The 17127-nt window shown below is 40.5% G+C and overlaps 1 long non-coding RNA gene across 1 annotated transcript; it reads left to right on the forward strand.

Annotated features, from left to right (window-relative positions):
• The first annotated feature begins 3495 nt into the window (after positions 1-3495).
• On the forward strand, positions 3496-14689 carry LOC139158470 (uncharacterized). Its single transcript, XR_011557698.1, has 2 exons — positions 3496-3606; positions 13733-14689. It is a non-coding gene; the product is annotated as an uncharacterized lncRNA (long non-coding RNA).
• The last annotated feature ends 2438 nt before the right edge of the window (positions 14690-17127 follow it).

Raw genomic sequence — 17127 nt, forward strand, 5'->3', positions numbered from 1 at the left:
TCGCATTTGTTTGTTCTTCCTCTCCCCCGTTCTTTTCCTCCATCAGTTCTCTGGCCAGGCTCCGCCCCCCAAGATGCGACAAGGGGACTCTTTGCTTGATTCTCTGTTGCAAGGCCGCCCGGCAGCCCCTGGCAGAAGGGGGGTGGCTCGGCCCTGGGGATGCCCCTGAAGGCGGGAAGCCCCCTCCTGCGGAACACTGCAGCCCCCCCCCCCCGCACCACCCAGTGCCCCTTTGGGAGGGTGGAACTGGAGCAGAGGGGCGGCTGCAGTAGGCCCCCTGCATCGTTTGGGGGCTCAGTGCCAGCCTCGAAGCGCCCCCCCCCCGCTTGAAGCCGCTCCCAGATTAAGAGGCTGAGGCGACCGGCACATCCTGAGCCTCCCTTGGGCAGAGGAGCTGCGCAGCTGCCTCCGGACCACCGTTTCCAGGCTCCTGCCACAGCCCCGCCAGGGGACGATAACTTTTTTTATAAAGCGGGACATTTTTCAAAGCCCCTGGGATGCGGAACAAATCATCAAAAAGTGGGACTGTCCCGCTAAAAGCATGACATCTGGTCACCTTAATTTAGAATCATATATTTGGAGCTCATTTGTGGTCATACTACTTGTATAAGGTGTCCGTTTTCTGTTCGGTATTCAGATGTTATTCTAATTTCCACAATAAAACACAATCCGGTAAAGAAAATAACACCAAGAGTGAGTCTGCCATATAGAAGTGATCAACATACAGGAAGGCTGTATTTTCCTTTTTTACCAATTTCAAAATATTTAGCTATTCAAAAAAATAAAGCCCTTTTGTTTCAACTACCATCAGATGAAGTGAAAAAAACACAGTTTTTGCCTTTGCTTCCGTGTAATTGCCTGGGGAAAAGTTCATCACCTCACACATTTATCTAGGGTTCTTAACTATAGATTGTTTCAATTAAGCTACGGTAGTTTTATGCTAGCATGTTATTTTGAATCATAAAAGTAGCCAAACAAGCTCTTGCACAAGACACGGGAGAAAAATGTGGTTCAACTACTTTCTGATTCATTTACTTCATGCCAGTGTTTACTTCTAACCATAAAAAGCTCGATTTGTTTTTGTTTTTAAAGCCCTGTACTCAGGTCTTGGGGAGGAAATCATGTCTCATAACACTTATTTGATTGGGAATGCAAGCAATATTGTAGAGAATTTAACTGTCAGCATGAAGTATTGGAGGAAACTTGTCAAATAAAAAATAAATCTAGCCCTTATTTTTATAATTTATCTGACACCCTTTAAACCAGTGGTTCTCAACCTGGGAGTCGGGATGCCTTTGGGGGTCGAATGACCATTTCACAGGGGTCGCCTAAGACCTTTAGAAAAGACAAATTTCTCATGGTGTTGGGAACTAAAGCTTCTGCTCTGGTGCCTTTTTACAATTGGACCAATCAGGTGTTTACAATGGGGGTGTCCCTCTGACCTTCCTGCCAATGAGCTTAAAGCCCTGTTGGGAGAATTGGCACTAGAGTTATGGTTGGGGGTCACCACAACATGAGGAACTGTATTAAGGGGTCACGGCATTAGCAAGGTTGAGAACCACTGCTTTAAACCATGCTTTTGCTGGATACATTTGCTACCTTTTCTTGATTTCTTTATACTAATTTTACTTCATTACTTGCTGGAGCAAACAGTCTGTAACTTAAGTTGGCACTTGGCATTATTCCAAAATAAACTTCAAAACTTTTATCTCCCTCCCTGCATTACAGCTATGCTGATTGTTCTAAAGTTTTCTTTTATCAGAATTAATGACGTATTAAAAGATTTTAAAGTAAACTGCATTACTGGATGTGTGTATTATCACCATTAAAGCATTTTTTTCTTGTGTGTTTGCACATACATGAAACTACCAATAGAGGGTGTTTTCTGAAGAGTTGCTATGGGCTACTCTCACTCGTCTTAAGAGTTAACATTTGACTATATTATTTGTCTGCCGTACACGTATCTTAGCACCTCCTGGTCATCATTGCGGGACAAGGAAGTCTTGAAATCTCAGAATTATTTCCATATTTTCAAAATATTTATTTTTGTTTCAAATGCTATCATCACAATTCAACCATAATGAGGTAAAAATGAACACTTTTTTACAAAAAAATATGTCTCCTTCAAGGAATGGTAAAAGGATAATTAATAGAGCATGGTTAGCATTTTAATGGTGAGGTGGAACATTTGGCACAATCATACACATATCAGCAGATATCAGGGCTGGGTTCCACTTATCTTCGCCACCGGTTCGCATCACATTTCGTGTGCTTGCGCACTTCCATTTCCATGTGCAATTCTGCTTCCACCTCCATGTGCAATTCTGCACATGCTCAGTAACTAGAATCAGCCCCAAACACAGCTGAGTAGCCGATCAACTGTGTTTCGGGGGAAAGACTAAAGGTAAGTATAAATCCGGGGGCAGGGTGGGAAGGGCCTTTTCCAAACAGCAGCAAAGGAAAAAAACCTTCCAAACAGTAAAAAATGAATAAAATTACAGGAAGTAACTGGGAAATAACTAAGGAAGCAGCATTATTAATAAAAAATAGTGAGGTAAAAGAATACGAAGAAATTAAAACTGCAGCAATAGAAAGCGCCCAAGCAACTATAGTGCTTGGGTGGAAAGATGCTAACAAATGGACGATGAAAAATTGGTGTAAGTACATGGTGGACCACATTCACTATGAAGTCATGGAAATTAGATTACACAACTACAATGAAGAGAAATTAGCAGAAACAATGAGGCGGTGGGAAAAGGTTAAAAATTATATATTAACAATATCAGTAAGCAATGCAAACGTTAAAAATAAAATTAAATCACTTTATAAAGAATGAATAATGTAACCCAGAAAAGAAGTAAATGGAGGATATAGAATTGAATCTTCCTTGGTGAAGGGTTTTTTTTTAAAAAAATTCTGTTTGGTGATGGTATTCACTTTTATGTTTTATGTTTTTTGTTAAAAAAATTTAAAAAATCAATAAAAATTATATATATTTTTTTAAAAACAGTAAAAAATTGGGAAATTTCCTCCCCCCAAAATTAGTGGTGTCCATGGACTGGCACCAACTAAACTGGATTCGTGATGTAATCAGCGGGTCACTTACCAGTTTGGGCAATCTGATCCAAACCAGGAAGAACCCACACCTGGCAGGTATATATTAAATTTGGCTTTTCCTAAGCTGCTGCAGGAAAAGATGAAACTTCTTTAAGGTGCTATGGGAGTGTACTCAAGTGCTCCATGTTCCCTTTCCTCCTTGAAGTTCAAATTATTCACCCAACCAAAATGATTTAATATGACACTGAAGACTATACCTTAACTACTATACCTCCTGAGCCAATGGTGCAAATGTGCTAAATTTAATTTTTTGCTTGTTTTATCTGTGGTAGAACTGGCTCAATAAAAATAGAAGCTAAGTCTTGCCTTGTAAGTGATTCAAAAATAAATTTCTTTATTTTATTTTATTTATTTTTCTTTATTTATTTATTAGATTTGTATGCCACCCCTCTCCGTAGACTCGGGGCGGCTCACAACAATAATAAACAATACATAAGATCTCAGAAGAGTAATCTCAAGAGAAGTTGGCAATGTACTTAAAAATGTCAGGTATGTAAGAACTGTTAAAGCAGCAATATAATAAAAACAAGAGTCATTGAAGATGAAGCAAGCAGTCACATGTTTTAATCATTGTTAACGTCTTCCTGCAAGCAGCAGAAAGTTACATCATGAGGAATGCAACCTTGAAATAACTTATTTGCTTGTGATTCATTCAGTCCATGTATCTTGAGATACAGTATAGAATAGATAATGTACAAAATAAAATAGCATAAGCAGCCTTTCCTGGCAGGCCGTACTTTTGATTCAACCAGTTTGAAGAAATCTCTCATTCTATAACATATTATAGAATATGTTATAACATATAAAATATGTCTGTTCTAAAGAAAAAAGAAAAGCCAGCAGAGGGCAATATTTTCAGGGAAAAATTATAAAACTTTAGCTTGGTATTTTTTTCTCTAGTCGTTGGAAGGGGAGATTTTTTATCTATTTGCCATTTAGTAAGAGAAGAAAAGAGTAAAATAAGTTGCGAAACATAGAGATACAAATGGCAATTGTAGCATTCCAGGCTAATGTAGGAGGGTGGCTCCTGACAGCTTTGAAAAATGCTGTTCATTAGGCCACAAGCTCAGTAAGAATTTACTCTATGATGTGAAACTAACAGAAAGAGGAAAATGTAATAAATTTGACAAAAGATAAGTACTTGTATGATATGCTCCTAATAAGGCAAAGGATAACAATCATCTTTTATCTATTCTTTATTATTTTTCCTTGATCTGACTGTATAATTAGGGTTAATATTGAAGTTATGAATCCAGAGTTATTTGTTCAACTATTTATTACATTTATATGCCATCAGATTTACATTCTCACCATCAGATTTAGTAGAATGTTTGGCATCATTGTCACATTGCCAGGTCTGTAAGTTACAATCTCCAGTTGCACTTCAATCTTTTGATAGATGGTATCATGTTAACCTCAAGCATCCTCTGGTACAATAAGGAATTCATAGTGGATTCTTCCATGGTAAGATGTCCAGATCCTGATGCAGCCAAACAACCCCAAACCTTCATATTTTCATCAGCATGCCTTACATTTAGTATCAAGCTCTTCTGATAAAACACTATATTTGGTTTTCACCAAACAGGTCTTATAGTACTGTGGCCAAATAACTACAGTGGTACTTCTACTTAAGCACGCCTCTACTTAATAACTTTTCTAGATAAGAGCTGGGTGTTCAAGATTTTTTTGCCTCTACTTAAGAGCCATTTTCTACTTAAGAACCCGAGCCCGTAAAAATTTCCCAGGAAATTTGAGAGCAGCACGAAGACCCGGACAATTTCCTGCCATTCCCCCTTTAATTCCGGCCATCTGGGCTGCCAGAGGCACCTTTTGGTGGCACTTAAGGAGGTTTTGGCAGTCCAGAGTGAAATAAATGAGCCTCAGAAGTTCAAGGGTTAACCGATTTATTCTTCAAGGTTCAGCAATAACATTTCCTCCAAGCTGCTACTAAGTATTTAGGCGCGCACTGCCAACAGCGCTTGGGGTTCCTGTATTTATACTCTTTTTCCTGCTCAAAAGAAAGTTGACAGTTAGACAATTTTCCCGCCCAAACGGAGCAACCAATCAATTTCAAACATTCAAATTCAAACTATTTACATTCAACTAATACATATTCAACACAGAGCAAACAAAGCATTTTCCTTTCTCTGGGTGCTTGGACAGGGAATAAACCTCTGCTAGCGCCCAGAGAAAAGAAACGCTCCCTTCGCTCTGGGCAGCCGAGAAGTTACCACAGCGAAGAAAAGGGGCCGGCTACAAAGTGAGTGAGTTAGAGGAGTGGGGAGCCCTTCAGCATGGTAAGGAAGAGGCAGCAGGTAGCAGCAGCAGCAGGCAGTGTATGGGAGGCAGTGTGTGGGAGGCAGCTTCATGCCGGGTGTATTGGAAGTCCGTGCTTTTCTTCGCTGCCTCAGAAACCCTCTTTTTTTAAGCCTTAAAGTTTTGGATTTTTTTTTATTCTTCCTCCTTCCTCTTCTTCCTTCTCCTCCTCCCACCAAATTTGCGAGCTTTTATTTCTTTCCTAATGGATTTGCACGCTATTATTTGCTTTTATATTGATTTCTATGGGGGAAATTGCTTCTACTTAAGAACGTTTCTACTTAAGAACCTGGTCATGGAATGAATTAAGTTCTTAAGTAGAGGTATCACTGTATTTGTCTTATCTGGCCAGAGAACATTGTTCCATAAGTCCTGGTCTCTGCCTAAGTGTTGATGGACACTTTAATCTTGCCTTGATATTTTTTAATGGTCATCAAAGGTTTCATCTTGACACATCTCCCATGTACATTTAATTTGTGCAGCTTCTTGCCAATAGTAGAGTCAGGCATTTTGATATGATTACTGTTGAGAGCTACTTATGGGTGTGAGAGCTACTTATGGGTGACATAATGAAATTCTGGAGTTCTTCCTTCAGCATTTTGCATCCTGTTCTTGGGCTGAATTTGCTAGACCTGGCCAGTGAGAGTTGGCAGTAATTACAAATCTTCTGCACTTGTGGGTGATCTTCTAGACAGTAGAATCAATGTCCTATACTTCCAGACAGTGGAATCAATTATATTCAATTGTTTGATGATCTTTTTAAATCCCTTCCCAGATTCATAAGCCTCTCTAGCCTTCTTTCTAAAGCCTCAGAGGGCTCTTTTGATTTAGGCACAATAGAACACACACACTTCAACAATAAACAGAAAATCAAACAAAATTTATGAGGTTTTAATAGGCAGATTTTCCGGGATCCTCTCCCACAATGTTTTAATCATTTGCCTCTAATCTGGCACACCAGATTCAAATTTTAGGTATTTGAGATGGTGATAAATGCAGGGCTGTACTTACCTTTCCTACATGCAAATTTTGCCTTCAAGTTTATTTAAATTACACAATGGGTTATAAAAATTAAGTGGTGCAGTTATATTTCCTTTATTATGGGGTTGAAATGAAAATGAAATATCTGTATGCTGAAATATGTTACAAAGGACAAAAATGAAATATACTTTTTCATATAACCTGTGACAGAGAAAATGGGAATAACTGCTTAAAGACTATAGAAGAAATGAATGTGCATCAAAAGAATCTAGTTGCTTTCTAAGATCATCCATGCATCTCCCACTTTGCTTATATTAAGAGAAATATACAAGAAAACTATGGTGAATCTGAAAAGGGAATAAATTTGCAAGATCAGAACAGTTTAGCAAGTTTAGTAAAAATCTAGGTGTAAACTATATTTCCTTATGTCTTAATTGCCTGCCTCTAACAACTTTAGGCAATATTTCTCAATCTTTTTTCTTCCCTTTGCACAGGGGTGGGCAGCAGGCAGGATGGGGTGGAACACAGTTCCACCGGCAGAAATGAAGATGCGCGCAAAGCTCCAGCTGATTGGTGGCTGTCACTTCCTGGATTACTGGTCTCCGCTTGGCTCTCCTTTTTTCCCCTGCTGCTGTCGCTGCTGCGTCTATGCTCCTTGCTTTTTTCCTCTTTCCTCCTTCCTGGCCTTGGACGAGCTTCCCTCTCTTCTGCCCGGCTTCCCTCCAACCTGACACGGCCACCTACCACCTGAGGTGCAAGCAGAAGGCATGGGTGGAAGCAGCGCTGGCAGCATTTATGCTTCTGGCAGCACCCGTTCGCCTAGTTACCCAGCCTGAGGTGGGGGGGGGTACCCAGAAAGGAGAGTGCGGGAAACACAAAGCAAATTATCATCCCAACGAGCGTTACAGCTAAGGTTGTAAGTTGAGGACTTAACAGTTCACTTGAACAATAATGATCGTTCAAGCCACTCCCACCTGGTCACATGGTCGGCAAGCCACTCCTACCAAGTCACATGACAATTTAGCCACACCCACAAAATAAGCCACACCCACAGTGTGGCAGTAAAAATTTTGGCTGCCCATTACTGCCTTTGCATATTGTAATATTGCTTAACCTACTCCCCACCCAAAAGAGTACAATTGCTATGCAAATTTTATATTCATTCCAGTTTGGTATTGAATTTTAGTGTGCTCAAGCATTTTTGTCCTTTCTGGCAAATATCCAACTAATCTTTACAGTTTTTAAAATTTCTGGAAAGGCGTAGAATTAATTAGTTTCATAATTTTTAATAATTATTTTCACATCCTATACAAATTATAGGCAGAACTGTTATTACTGTATATTTTTTTCCTAGAACCTGCCAATTTTAAAATTTCCAGAAACACTTTCAAGTGATATAGTTCAAAAACCATTATTTAACTATCAGTTATACAAATAGTTTCATTTTCCGAACACATGTGTTTCAGAATTTAAAATTTAATATAACTCCCCAGTGCACTGACTAGTTGTGATAATACAGTTGATTATTTGCCTACTGAAGGATACTTGCCTTGATAGCAAATGTGCAGTGTTTGAAATACTTGTTGCTCTATTCTGGTAGCCTAGCACTCGCTCAGCATTACAAAAGAATCCCACACCACTACCATAATGCAGAAAGTTCTCTTCACCCATTCACATCTATGGGGAATTGCTGTATGTTAATATGCCCCCTAGGGAGAATACAATTCCTGCTTCCTGACAAAAGCTGCTGAGAATATTAGCTGCTGTTATTTCAAGAAGCAGAAAGTTGTAGCAGCATCTCTAAAGAGATTAATATGAATGCATGTTTTGGAAAAGCCAAACTTTCCCAAAACAACATAACATCATAGGGTTTGCAAAATTTTAGATGTTTGTGTTTTTAATTAAATGTTTATGGTTGTAGGATATTATACTTGTTCAAATGTTGTAAACAGCCTTATATCTGTGGAATATGGAGAATGCAAGAAACTGTAATGTACAGAATAAATAGGTCGCATTGTCAGCAAATCTAAAGATTGCCCAAATTCTTGCAGTAAGAATATTAGTCTTCCAATAATTATATTATACCACTATTTGAGTGATAGTTTTAAGCATTATTATAAAAAGAAGGGGAGTTGTATATTGAAACTAAAAATAATTCTCCTGAAATTCCCTGAATTTAGACTTGCAAAAAGTGTCATACAGAAGTCAAGGTTACTTGAAGTTTGTACATGGTTTTAGAAGATATATTAAGAGAGAGCTCCATGATAAGCAATATGCAAAATAATCTAACATGTTCTTATGCATATTCCTTTTTAGGATTTCAACCAAATACTTTTTATAGAAAAAGTCCTGTCACAAATTAAGTCTATTTTTTCAGGGCAGGAATGCTATTTCTTATTCAATGTTGATGTCAGAAAAAGAATCCTTTAAAATGTGATTTACAATAATGGATTGTACAAGTAAAATATTTGGATCCAAGAATGCATTAAACCTGAGGTTAAACACCTCAAGTGTTTAATATACTATGCTTTTAAATTATAGTATATTTTAGCCAAATTACTCAAACATGATAATGTTTTCCAGAATTCTAATGCAAATATGCCTTTAAAATGAGGCATGCCATTTGAATGCCATCTGTTTGAACAGAACATGTTATATACTTGATCCAAATATACACAGCAAGTAGTGATATCTTTGCTCATATTATATAAAAATTTATCTTAAAATCTGGATGCATTTGTTCTAAGCTAGATTTCTTCAGGGAAACTTACAATACATGCACATTACTAAAAAATGTAAAACATACAAAATATATTCCACTAAAGTAATAAAACAGTAAAAATAGTAAAGCAGGAGTCAGAGCAGTTTAAAAGTTTCTAACCAGCAAATATATTTTAAAATAGGGATGGGGAACTCTGGCCCCTTTATGGCCTGTGGACTTCAACTCTCCAAATTCCTGACCCAGCCATGAACAACTCTGGGAGTTGACATCTGCAGGCCATAAAGGGGCTGTAGTTCCCCACCTGTTTTAAAAAGAAGACATTAATTTCTTAGAATTCAGAGAAAACTAAAGATACCTTTGCCTGCCTGCCAAAAGATAAAAATTGTGTCATCTATACATGAGAATACTACCATTGAAAAGGTCCACTTCTTGCCTTGGTATAGGTATCATTCAGAATGGGCCACCTGATGATAATCAGTTTTTATAATACAAGCCAGACCTGAATTACTGCTAGGACTGACTTCAAATTTAGTACTGAACCATTTATTAAATACCAGTATTCAGGGCAAATGGGCTATGACCTTTTCGTGTGCATAAAACCTCCACTCTTTGTAACTTGAGTGCTGGTACTCACATTTGATTTTTTAAAAGAATATTTGATTTATGAGAAGCTGTTTGTGTGAACTAGCTATTGACAAACAATGTGATTGAAGTGATAAATTATTTACACTATATGATGGCTTAGTCACATATGCAAAGTATCAGTCACCTGATGTAAAATTCATGTTACCCCACGTTGCTTTCTTTGTAGTTTGCTTTGCCTTTCTGTTGTTATTTTTAGCATCAGATACTAAGGCAGAACCACAATCTTCATTATTTTTAATATGTATTTGACACAGCATTGGGGCTTTGAACTTCCACCACAGAATGTAATCATAATTTTAATACCTTTATATATTTGCTCTTCTATCAGAATAATCTTATCAGAGCATCATAAAATATATTGTTATAGGGAAAAATGCATTCAATGTTTCAGCATGTGATCTTCCATCAATATTTTTATTATTGATACAGTAAGCCAGATGCTTAGGATGAATTTGGCATTCATTCATTCATTCATTCATTCATTCATTCATTCATTCATTCATTCATTCATTCATTTGACTTCTAGGCTGCCCAATCCTGAAGGATTTTATTCACCATCCCTATTGACAGTATGAAACCACAGCTGCTAGTTCTTTAATTGGTTTTGGCCTTCAGAGTTTTCCCAAGAACCCATGATGTCATAATGTATTAGCGTAACATATAGCACTCTATGTGCAGATCCAAGCACTGTGACCTTTTATAATTGACATATGCAATTTTTGTCAATGTGCAGATTTTCTAAGGATCATTCAAGGCTTTTTGGTAAGGCATTTAGTATGTTAATAACAATTGGGTCCACCATTAATGGTTTATGCTATAATCCTTCAATCTGTCCAATTCTTTGTCCTCTCTTGGTATTGCCATATCAATTATCTAATTATTATTACTTATACTCTATCCCCTTTCATCATCTATTTTCTTGTGCAATACGTTTTCATATACTTTTTTTTCAGGATTTTCAATGTTTCCAAGCCATACGTTTTTCTCAACTTCCCTCACTTTTTATGTACAAATGATGCCATTCCGGCTACCTAGAAATAGGCATTAAAGGACCAGTCATTATTGGTCAATATTGTATAAAAACATACCCTGTCCAATTTTGGTCACTATAAAAATATGTTGAACCTCTAGAAAAAGTGCAGAGGAGAGCAACCAGGATGATTAGGGGACTGGAGACTAAAACATATGAAGAACAGTTACAGGAACTGGGCATGGCTAGTCTAGTGACAAGAAGGACCAGGGGAGACATGATAGCAGTGTTCCAATATTTGAGAGGCTGACATAGGGAGGAGGGAGTCAAGCTATTTTTCAAACCACCTGAAGGTCAGACAAGGAATAATGGATATAAACTGATCAAGGAGAGACAATCAGCCAATGGAAGAACTTGCCTTTGGAAGTTGTGGGAGCTTCATCACTTGAGACTTTCAAGAAGAGATTGGACTGCCATTTGTCAGAAATGGTGATGGTGACCCTAAGCCATGTGTGCCAGAGGTGGCACACAGAGCTCTTTCTGCGGGCACACACATCATTGCTAGCTGCTCTTCTGGTTTCCAGTGCGCATGGTCTTCGCAGGTGCCTGAGCACTGGAAAATGGCCTGAAAACTACCAACACTCAGCTATTTATGGGCCTTTTGGGGTTGTTTTCTGGGCCCTTTTCAGGCCATTTTGGGCCATTTGTTGAGCTGATGTCAGGCCATTTTCTGGGCCATTTTCAGACTGGAAACAGCTTGAAAAGCAACTTGAAAACAGCCAAAAACCATGTGTATGTGCAGCAGCCAGCTGGTCTTTGGGTTTCCACTGCTCCAGGGCACACACACGTGTGCGTTCTGATATGGGACCTCGGTGCTGAAAAGGTTTGCCATCACTGGTGTAGGGTTTTCTGCTTGAGTGGGGGTTGGACTAGATGATCTACAAGGTCCTTTCCAACACTGTAAATCTGTTATCTATTAGCACAGTCAGCTAGCATTTATACCTACAACACATGTACTTAATATTGTATTTTGCATTAAGGATTTTAGATATAATGGCAACTGTCCACTACTGGAGACATTAGAGTTGAAATTTCCTTTCATATTTAGAAGCTTTTGCTTTTTTCTTCTGAAAACACTACCCCCGTTGACAAATCCACCATTTTTTCAGGTGATTTTCTGTGGCAGTACATGCCACTCTATGCCAAATAGTTCTAGCATCAAAAACATTCAAATACAATAAATATCACCCAAAGGTGCCATTCACTATGGTAACTCAGTGCTCACCTCTCATCTTCAAAGAATTCCCTAAAGAGCTACTATATACAGTATATGCTTTCAAGGCTCTTCAGACACCCAAAAAGAGGGCAGTCTAGGTACAGCGTCAAAGGCCATCATTAAGAGAGCTGACTCACAACCAGCACAGATAAATAGGGCAGAAAGATACATTCTTTTTGCCTGTTTCACTATCTCCAATTGGAAATATAAATAATAACATCCCTAGAAATACCATTTCTGAAGGTCACTTAGTTGTCTCCCAAAAGGTAAATATACCATACTTACTGGGAAGATAATACAATTGTTGGGTAGTGGGGATGGAGGAGAAAGAATGTGTGTAAATCCATTGGTAGTGATAGAAATTGACAGACTAGTTTGTTGTCTGAGACATGGGCTGAGAATGATTGGGCCAAAGTTTCCCAGTTAGCTTTCATGCCTAAATCAAGACTAGAACTCACAATCTCCTACCAGTAATTTCTAATATGATACCCTAAATTTATAATGTGGTACCCTTACTCTTTTACAAATAGTAATCAAAACATACCATGCTGCACCTTTTTGTGGTTTAATTCTTATAAATCTCACAAAACTCACACAAAGTTTTAAATAATTCCTTTTAGTCTTGTGGTCACACTACCTTAACAGAGCCAAGTTTTCCTAGCTCCTGTTTGAAGTGCCCATTATAGCTGAGATTTAGAGGGCCTTTGCGCAAATCCATCTTGTGAAACAATTGCAGCCATTTCTGCATAAGGAACCTTCCTCCTGGTGACTTATGCATTGGTCATCTCTTGTCTGGATTACTGTAGAGCACCACAGCTTGCTTCGGAAGACCATTTAAAAGCTACACTTCAAAGTAATGGTTGTCACTGTACAGCTTCCCATGGCAGTAAGCTACAACTACCTGCCACTGATTACCTCCTAAGGTCTGATAGAGTTGCCATGGTCTGGCAACCATCACTTAAGTAGTGATATCTGACAAAACCCAAGAAACATGATTTCTCTGTTGCCATGTCTTCCCTAGGGAATAGCATTCCCCTGAGATCTAGTCAGGGGTCTCCAAGCTTGGCAACTTTAAGACTTGTGGACTTCAACTCCCAGAATTCCTCAGCCACTTTGCTTTGGCTTTGCTGGCTGAGGAATTCTGGGATTTGAAGTCCATAAGTCTTGAAGTAGCCAAGGTTGGAGACCCCTGGATCTAGGTGACCCCAACGTATAAAATTATGCTTGATTCAAAGCTAATAATAAACCTATGGTCTGCGTCATCCATTAAAAGAGCTTTTAATGCAATTACATACAGAATGCAGGCAAATCCAAAAGCAATGAGTTAATTTAAAAAGTTAATTTTAAAATTATGTAATTATATTATAAAGTCATGTTATGAAATTTTGATTATAGCTATTTGTCTTAAAAGGGGGAAGGTGGTTTTACTACAATATTGATCCGAGTGCACATTTAGTGTTGTTCTGGAGAAAAATAGGAAGAGCGAGCACAATATGAGACTGTTACTGTGTATTAAAAATATATATAGAAGGATGTGACATGCAGCCAATAAATGCTACGCTTGTTTCAATCCATTTATTTTAAAAATAAGAAATTGGAAGAAAGGAATCAGATGGAGGAAAAGGTTTATTCTCCTTTACTGGGACTATTCTCTACATCAATGACCTTTGCAATCTCATCACAAGCAACTGTGTTCTTTTTGCAGATGATGTAAAACTCTTCAACACCACTGAAAACCCAAATACTCTACAAAAAGACCTAGACTCAGTTTCTGACTGGTCCAACACATGGCAACTCCAAATCTCTACCAGCAAATGCTCTGTCCTACACATCTGCAAAAAGAATCAGAACTTCAAATACAAACTGAATAAACAAATTATCACAGATAATCCCCACTCGGTCAAAGACCTTGGAATATTCATAACTAAAGATCTAAGTGCCAAAGCCCACTGCAACATCGCCAAGTAGTCCTCAAGAATTGTTAATCTAATCCTACGTAGCTTCTGCTCTGGAAATCTCACACTACTTACCAGAGCTTACAAAACTTTCACCAGACCCATCCTAGAATACAGCTCATCTGTTTGGAACCCATACCACATTTCTGACATTGACACCCTCAAAAATGTCCAAAGATACTTCACCAGAAGAGCCCTTCACTCCTCTACCCGAAATAGAATTCCCTACGAAACTAGACTTACAATCCTGGGTCTTGAAAGCTTAGAACTACGACGCCTTAAACATGATCTAAGTATTGCCCACAAGATCATATGCTGCAATGTCCTGCCTATCAAAGACTACTTCAGCTTCAACCACAACAACACAAGAGCACACAACAGATTCAAGCTTAATATTAACCGCTCCAAACTTGACTGTAAAAAATACAACTTTAGTAATCGAGTTTTTGAAGCGTGGAACTCATTACCGGACTCTGTAGTATCATCCCCTAACCCCCAACACTTTTACCCTTAGACTATCCACGGTTGACCTCTCCAGATTCCTAAGAGGTAAATAAGGGGCGTACATAAGCGCACTAGAGTGCCTTCTGTCCCGTCTTATAGTCTCTCCTATATCTCCTATATCTATTCTACTATATCTGTATAAGCTTCATTGTATATTATTGTGTATTGGACAAAATAAATAAATAAATAAAAATAAAATCTTGCCAGCGCCTCCCAAAATCTTCCAAAAACTTATCAACATCGCTATAGTAGGATCCTTAAAACAGCAGAGCCACTTATCAGAAACGAATAAATATAATTATTATTTTTAAAATATTTTGTAAGACTTCGACTAGAACGTGCAAAATTTTCATAGGTGGTGGTGGTGCTTAGAACTCCATGAAGCAGCAGAGCGAAGCAAAGGCTAAAACTCTGGAATCTCTTACGAGCTCTCTGAGTTTGTTTATTCTTCTTTTTGGGGTGTGTGTGTGCAAGAAGGGCAACACGTGACGGGTATAAACACTGACAGGACTTGTCGAGGCTCACGTCCGCTCGGCCTCCAATCTGAAGGCGGCTGCTTCTACTCCGCGGCCTTTCGTTTGCTAGCGCCATTACACGGATCTGAAGGGGAGCAACGGCCTTTTAAAAATAAAAACGTCTCTTTTGTCTGACGAGGGAAAACAGCGAAGCCTCATTCCCGTCCTTTAAAACGCAATTGGACGATCCCCAAACATCAATCCCGAGGCCTGCAACGTAAATTCACTTGGTTTTGCTGGAGAATCCCCCATTGCAATAGACTCCACAAGCTTACTCGGCTTTAGAATATAGGATCCTCAAATATGGGAAGGGACTACCTGTTGTTGGGAAGAACGATCGAGGGAAATGTGGGGAAGAGATTGCATTTTGAATTAACCACGTTTGCCTTTCGTTCTCTAAAGCCGCGAATGCCGCCATTTTAGCCCTATTTAAACTGTTTTTAAGGGGTGAAATAAAGGCAGGCTGCGCGTCCCCGTCCATAGGGTCGGGTGGAAAAAACAGCCCAGCAAATATGTCTGCCATGAAGATACACAACCCACCATTTTTATACCGCAGCAAAGGCGCAAATGGTTCCCCCCCAGCTCTTCTTGGGGATCCCTTCGCACAAGAGGCGAGGAGGAAAATTGGGGTTCTGGCCCCGAAAGTTACTGTCTTCGCGAACCAACTATCTCGTTTCACGGAGAGGCTCTACCGTTGCCCTTTTTTAATGCCCGTTTCTTCTTGGCTCTCGGGAAATAAATTGGTGAACTTTCGGGGAGCCCTCTTGGGTCTTTTCCTCTGCCGAACACGACCCCCCTCCGAGCCACGTTACCCGCCCACCTTACGGTACATGTACCGTCGGGGGAGTGTGAGGCGAGGGGAAAAAAAGATTTCGGGAAAGAACGCTGCCGTAAAGGTGGTTTGTGAATAGGAGCTCCCGTAAAAACCACTTGTCTGACAATGCGCTCCAACCAAGATTCGACGCCCAACCAGATCTAAAGAAAGAGAGCTTGCGCCGCTTTCGTACTAACCACAGCTTCCGTTAGTGTGACTCGGGTTGTTTGGTTGGTTTAATTCGGCTCGAAGAATGAGAAAAGGCTTGATTTTAGAGCAAACGGCGCGCCCCTCCTCAGAAACGAATAATGGTTTCTCCCAGTGGCATATATACGAGTGGGCGAGGCCTCGCAGTGAACAGTCACAAGCAGGAGGTGGTGGAAGTTCGCCCGTGGAGCAGCAGCGGAGAGGCACAGTTCAGTGACGTTTTGATCTGTTGCTGCTGTGTTCTCCTTTCTCCCCCTCCCCTCGCGGCTTGGGCACGAACCCCCATTTCAAGCCAATTCTTGCAAACGAGGCTTTGGGAAGGGACCCAAGTGGTTTAAAAACCGCCCGGGAGAGAGAGCGAGAGCGCAAACTCTCGGCACCAGGCAGCCCTGAAGCCGATCAAGTTGCTGCTCCGTCAGGCTATGCGCCGTAAAAAAGCGCTGGTCAAGAAAAAGCCGGAGCGGATTGTGAAAAGGTAGAAGGACAGGTGGGAAAAAGGGCCCCCGCTGGTGGCTGTGGGGGGTTTGCTCCCTGAGGGGCTCTAAGCTCCCGAGAAGAAGATTTAAAAAAACCAAAAGAGCCGGAGAAGGAAGGTAGGAGGACGGCAGCGGGGGGAAAAAGTTCGGAGGATTTGGCGTCGAGGATTCCCTTTGACAGACAGCTGGCCTGCCCGGGCTGCCCGGAGTATGTGAGCAAGGGAGCGCCTTGGCTATGCTGAGAAGGGGAGAGCTGCTCAGGTGTGGCGGCCAAGGAGCCCTCGGCGCCCGCCGCTGGGAGACCAGTCCGCTTAGAAGAGACCCCGACAGCTCCGAAGTGGGGGACCGCCGCCCTCAGCAGCCCAAGAGGGTCTTCGGAAACGGCCGCGGACGCTCCGGCGGGCACCCCAGGCGCCGAGGCAGGCACCCCAACTTCGCCCGGCCTCACTGCCGCCAGCACTGCGCCCAGCAGAAGCAGCAGCAGCAGCAGCAAGCCGCCTGGTCCCGCTGCTACCGCCCCGCCCGCTCGCGGGTGCTGCTTTCCCTCCGCCCGGTCAACATGAGCGGCATGCGGGCGCCCCGCAACACCAACCAGTTCCTGATGCGCGAGAAGTACCAGCTCCTGCACC

Source organism: Erythrolamprus reginae, chromosome 2 (assembly GCF_031021105.1).
Source record: "Erythrolamprus reginae isolate rEryReg1 chromosome 2, rEryReg1.hap1, whole genome shotgun sequence".
Classification (NCBI taxonomy): Eukaryota; Metazoa; Chordata; class Lepidosauria; order Squamata; family Dipsadidae; genus Erythrolamprus; species Erythrolamprus reginae.